Source organism: Cygnus olor, chromosome 21 (genome assembly GCF_009769625.2).
Source record: "Cygnus olor isolate bCygOlo1 chromosome 21, bCygOlo1.pri.v2, whole genome shotgun sequence".
In the NCBI taxonomy this organism is placed as follows: domain Eukaryota; kingdom Metazoa; phylum Chordata; class Aves; order Anseriformes; family Anatidae; genus Cygnus; species Cygnus olor.
The window spans coordinates 7,185,814-7,192,432 of record NC_049189.1 but is presented as its reverse complement, the minus strand read 5'-3'; positions in this window follow the sequence as shown (position 1 = coordinate 7,192,432).

Sequence of the window (6,619 nt, the reverse complement as noted above, 5' to 3'; positions counted from 1 at the left end):
AGGATAGGTTGGTAAGGAGCTTTCCTCTCTTGAAAGCCTGTTCTGCTGCATGGTGAGTGCAGGCAACTGGAAGAGTGACAACACGTTCTCCTACAGAAAGGGGAGATAATGGAAAAGTTACACAATATTTATTTTTTAAACTGTGCCAGAAAGGGAAGGGGACAGACTGATGGGCAGACTTCTGAGTTCAGAGAGCTTGAGAAACTCCTTATTTTGCTGAGCAATGGCACTGAGATTTGGTCCAGGTGCTACAGCAGTCCTGCACCCCTGCATCCCATGGGCACTTGCGTATGGATTGTGCACGCCGAAGAAGCATGTTGAGCTGTGCCCAGAGTCAACAGAAGCTGAAGAGCTAGCCTAGAGCAAGGGACTTATGAAATAAAATACCTTTAATGCCAGAACAACATTAAAGACTGTCAAAGCATGATACCATCCAGGACCACTGCTTGAGCATGTCCTTGTTTTTCCACCTCCTCCCTTGCCGGACTGCATTCATCAGTCAGGTCAAAACAACTTATTGGAAACAGGATATCTTTCTTCCCGATTTTGAATCATTTTATCTGGCCCCAGTCTTTAATTTGAACTATGTACTTTGGAGCCATAGCTCCTCTGTGGTTTGGAAAGTGTTTTTATTGAGTTCTGTGTGTGTGCGCGCTGCAGTGCTAGCAGTCCAGGAAGCAATGGGTTCAGCTGGAAAGAAGAGCATCAACTGGGGTAAGCAACAGGAAAACCAAAAGTGGTAGCAGCCCTCCGAATATGTTGACTGTCAACCTGCAGAAAAAGCTTTAGCAAGCGTTGTGTTGTTCAGGCTGTGATGATGGATGTCGTTTTCATTTTTTGTCCCTGGAAATGGCATGTGTCTGCCTTGGCATGCTCTGTTTTGGTTTACATATGACTTTCCACAGTTAATTCTTAGTCCGATCTACTGTGGGCTGCAAACAAGTGGTTCTTCTTGCTCTGGCACTCAGAGGGTACACTGTGGATGTCCTCCGTGAGTGGAGTGAGAATAACCAGAACAAATTTGCTTGCTCATTAATACAAAATTGACTAGGATGAATGTGGAAAAACTACACGATTTGACTCTAAGAAATGGAATTTTATTTTTTTCATTGTTCTTTTTCATTAAATGGGGTGATAATGATTTTGTTTTTCATAGCTGCCTTGCTGCTGCTGCTTGTTTGTGGTGACAAATATATATACCTACACAACAAGTGTGTAATCGGCCTGTATTTGTTTTGCTTTTATTAAGATTGTGTTGTTAAAAACCTATTTTTGAACCTGTCCGTGTAAGCTGTACAAAACTCCTTGTGAGGACAAGTCTTCTGTTTCTCTCTGTGGGAATGAGACCATACTGTTCCCAGCTGAGGTTGGAGTAGGAACAGTTTCCTGCTGCTTGATTTCTAATTGCATAAATGGAGGGAGAAAAAGTGGAAATTCTAAGTACCAAAAGGCATGTTAAATTTAGTATAATACACTCATCTGGAAACTATCACATTTTTCCTTCTTTCTTAAGCCTGCTGAAATCATTGCTTCATCTAACTGTAGTGTGATTTGGATTGGTACCAAAAAGTGCAAACAAGATAGGCCTAAAAACGTCAGGTGTTCCTACCCAAAGCTTAATGAGACCTTTTAGTGGAGAAGTTACTTTATCACCCTGATGCAGTTTCAATAGGAAAATGGTCAGTATACAGTGAATAAAGAAACCATATTTTTATTTGAGAGAGAGAAAAAAAGCTGTTTGCTGAATAGAAATGTTTTTGAACATTTAACAACTCCCTAAATGCTTGACTGGCCACAAATCTGACTCTTAACAGCTTGATTAGATGTCTGCTGAGGCTTTGAGATGAATAAACAAGTCACGGAAAAGCAGAGACTGCAGGAAAAAAAATATCAAGCTGCTTTTCTATTGTTTATCTGAGTTCTTCATGTTTGATCAAGATACTGTCATTTCTTTGTATTTCAATCATGCCTAGGAGTCTTAGCCAAGGTCAGGACCTTGCTGTATGTGGTGCTGTACACTCAAATAAAAACTAGTCTCTGCCCTGGAAAATTTACAAACCAAATAGATGGAATTAAGGGAGATAAAAAAAAAAGGTTTATAATACCCGTTTTAAAGATGGGAGAAGCCGTAGCCAAGGCTAGTGATAAGTCTTGGAGGGAATGTGGCATGCAGCTGGGACTCTGATTTGAGTCTTGAGCCACTGACTCGATTAGCCTTTCCTTCTGACTGTTTTTTCACTTGGCAGGTCATGGAGTTTCAGGGGAAGGCTGCCCACTTCATAGTCTGGGAGACTCCAGAAAGGGTATGTTCTGTAGCCATTTGCTGACGTTGCCTCAAGTATCTGATAAATTAGGAATTTTACTGTCCAGTAAGTGACTGCACAAGCAAAAAAAAAACCACTGAGGTCCTCAGTATTGACTTTGTTGTAAATCTGATAAAGAGAAGAGATATTGAAATGTATTCCCAGTTCTTTGTGTCACAGCTGCAGATGGAAGCCCTGCTCATCGAACAGGACACTGCTGTGTTAGGTATACCATAAGCATAGTTCAGAGCATGGTCGCTGCCTTAGCAGATCCACCTTAAATACAAACTTAAGTAACAGAGATGGAGGGAGGAGATCAAGGAGACAATATTGCTTAAGCAGTGGAAGTGCAATGGAAATGGCATAACTCAACTCTTCCAGAGGGTTCACAAGGGTGATTCTCCAAAGGAGAAGGAATTGGTTTTCCAGATGTTTTCATTGGGTTCCCTCCGAGTTTTCAGAGCAATGCAAAAGAAAGCATGAAGGTGCTTGTTTGCAAAGGCAAGCAGTGGGTGCATGAGTGGACTAAAGGAGACTGTGGTTGTCGTCATAGTGATTTCTAACTAGAGCAACGGCTCGTGTACTTTAGCTAAATGGGGCTCATGGCAGAGCTGGGGAAGAAGTGCTCGTTGACCTGCCTGGAAGACCACTTTCTATAGGAGGTATTGCTGACCCTTTTCCTCTGGGCTGGCTGGATTTTGTTGCTTTCCCCCCCTACCACACACATCCTAACAGTAAGAAGTAAACAAACTTTTTTTTCTCACTGTCTCCCACCGCACCCCTGCTTTTGTAAACGGGACTGGTGCGAATTTTGGCACACCAGCCCCAGTAGGCAGCTGTATGCAATGTGTACAGTGTCTTAACTGCTCTGAAAGTCCAGCCTATAGCCCACCCACAGTGAAATGCTTAACTGAGGCTGAAACTAAATGGGAACGTAGTTTATGGAAATTCAGCTGTGGATCTCTGTTTCTCATGTGACTTCTGGCTGTCAGCACTTAGCTGTACAGCACTTCTAGCTGTTTAGAGCTGGATATTCCTCATGCTGGTGGATACCCACCTCCTGTTGCTTATAAAGATGCTGAGAAAGTTGTTGGTGACTAATAAATCACTATAGTCATCTATAGTCTTTATTGGTACTGCTTGTAAAGACTCCAGCTCTGGGTTAGGAGTGTATGCCCCTTCCTAGAAAAGGTCCTGCCCTTATCAGTTCAAATTCAGTTCATAAATCTCTTGTTGTATGAAGGAGTGTGTTTCTTTTTAGAAGTTTTAGAGAGTATTCTTCCTCCCCCTCAGTGCTGCATTTGAAGTAGTAGTGACTAACAGCTTAACCCAAGACCCCTTACTAATCCCATGAGCCTTGCATTCCCTGAGGATTTAGAAGTCCAGTTGTGACAGACAGCATCTCAGTTTTCTCCCCTGTAAAATGCAAATGATGAGACTCTTCCTGCTTGGTCATTGCTCTGAGACCCACTTCACTCAGGTGAGATTCAGCTCTGTACAGTGGGCTAGCTCTTCGAAGATGCTGGAAGAACAAGGTAAAGGTGTGCTACGGCAGGTGAGTGTTTCAAACAACGTAAAGGTGTGCTATAGAAGGGCAGTGTTTCTGCACCTTCTTATTCAACCTTTCATTTATTCCAGTCACCTGCCTCCATGTCATCAGACTCCTGGGACAACTCGCTATAGCGCTGAGCAGTAAGGGCGAAGAGAGGAAGGGCTGTAGTTAAAATTGGAGAGAAGGGAAAAGAGGCTTGGGCTAAAGGTAACAGAGCCATGAGTTACGTGTTCTCTCTCTATAGCAGCATCTTTCTAGGTTCAAAGGTGGACTAAAGCCACAGGAAAAAAAATCTTTTCATGTCCTGATGGCCCCATGTCTGATTTGCCAGAACATTGTGCTGTGGGGAGTGTGGATGCGCGGTCTCCCTCAGGAGTCAGCATGTGTTTATTGCCCCATGTTATTTGCAATTTTCATTAGTGATTGAAGGTAAATATAAAAATGATGGCAGGTGCAAAATAGTTGTTCAGTGGGATACCAAATAGGTGGGATATGTAAATAAAAAACAAAGTGCAGCGATGCAGATTTTGTTATAAACAAATGTGCGGTTCTGCATCCAGGCACATTAAATGCTGGTCATACCTAGAGATCACAAAGGACTTAGGGGTTACAGCTGATAAGCAACTAAGCATATTGAGGAATGGATAATTTTTTTAACTCTTGATGTCTTAAATGCAAGTTGCTATGCTCAACCTGGGAGTAACCGGGGGAATCTAATGACCCGTGTAACACACATGGATTTGGATCAGATGATCAAACTCTTCTTGTTGGCCATAAATTCTCCTAAACTTCCCAGGCCATAAAGGTTGATTGCATTGTTCCTGATCTCTGTTCCATGGCTTAATCTGACATGAACTAAATGCAGAAATTTTTCAGCTCAAGGACCCTGTTATACATTCCCTGAAGATGTCCCTGGCATGGCTCTCAGATGCAAGACAACCTATTTCTATGCTGATCATTACTGCTTTGTTCTCCCAGCTCCTCCCATTCAGCCTGTTTTCACTTCCTTGGTTTTGTTTGAGGGAATGGCTGATGGTGTGTGCTTTTTTTCCCCCTTTTTCCAGGCATGGGGCCCATTTTTTGTTTCATTCTCTCTGAAGATTACATGGTGTTGTAGATAATCTGTCAAGAGTTGGGGTATTTCGTATGTCAATAAATGCGTCTTCGGATGATGGATGGCAGCATGGGGCTACAGGATTGTTTGTGGGCTGGGACTGGAGGTGCACTGGAATGACTGCACAGGAAATTCTGCATAGCCGTGCTGCCTGCACCACGTCAGGCAGAGCAGAGAAAGTGAACTTAGTGGGTTCATCTCACGCCTTAGAAATAATTCCCTTAAATCTTTGGGAGCATCCCAGTAGGTGACATGTTTGTGGGAGGCTCTAGTTTACTATCTGCTAAGTTGTGGATTTTATATCCATATTAGGTATAAATAGAGGTAGGCTGGCAGGGAGGGAAGGTCACTGTGACTCCTCTGAGCACAGGATGAGCCTTTAATTATTTAACTGAGGCTTCAACATTAACTCTTGTCATACATTGCAGCAGCCACTGAAGCAGTTCCTATCAGCGGTACTGTTACAAAAATTAAAAACAGAATGATGAAAAATTGGTCAGTGCTAACACAGATTGCTCAGCATGTTCAAGAAAGCAGTGACAAGCTAAGATTTCTGGCCATGTCCCCTGGCAAGCCGCATTCAGTTCCTCATCAGCTGCAATAGTATTAGCTGCTTCGCATACTCAAAAATCATGGTCCTGCTTCAGGGCAGGAGGGGAGGGAGGGAGGGAATGAAAGCAGATTTCTCAGTGTCCCATGTTTCTGTGATGGTAGGAACCACACCCTCTAAAATATGAAAATCATGTTATCACCTTAAGGACTATATTTGCATTTATCTTTTGGAGGGTGGGGGGAGTGGGAGCAGAGTTGTTCGATCTGTTAGTGAATAAGTATATCCATTCTTTTTTCTCTGTTACCTTCTTTTAAAAAAATGCTGACTGTCTCTCATGGTAGTAAGACTGCAGAAACCAGGACTTTGAGCCTTCTGATTTTGGGTGATTTCCTTAAAGGCCAGTGAGTTTGTACACGAGCCTTTTCCTATGCAACAGCAGCGCAATATTGCTCTGGGCTGAGTCACCCCATTTCAGGCGGGTGCTGATTTCCTTTTGGTAATGTGCAAAATGTTCCCTGCACACATGTGTATGTTCTAAGTTTGTACTGCTGGTTGACAGTTTGTAGGCGCTTTGGTGCCAGAACTGTCTCTAAACACATACAAGCACCTATTGTGATGAGGCCCTGAGCTGGGCTGGGGCCATCAGGCAGCGCTGCAAGGAAAATAACTAATATAATAAGAGGGTTTTGGCGAGGGGAAGTTGTGCAGCAAAAAATAAGACAGTTATCAGAGTGGATTTAGCCGGTCGTAATGGAGTTGGAGGAAAATTATATTTTGGAAGTGGAAAGAAAAAAAACCAATAAAACAGAACATTTAGGAAAGAGTGTTCACCTGCAAATGAAGCCCAACAGCCTCGTTCCAGCCTTCCCAGATAGAAACTGTCCCTGCAGACATGAGCATGGTAGGAGAAGGGTTTTGCATGACCTGAGTTGCTGGGGAAGTGAGGGAGGGAGGGAGGGAGGGAGGGAGGGACGGAGGGGCCTAGAATGCCTGGGAGGGGAACGATTGGGCAAGGTGGAAAGAAAAGCGATTAATCACACTTGGACTTGCTCGGAGATGGGAGGGGTACTTTGTTTTTTACTGCTGCCCCAGGGCCC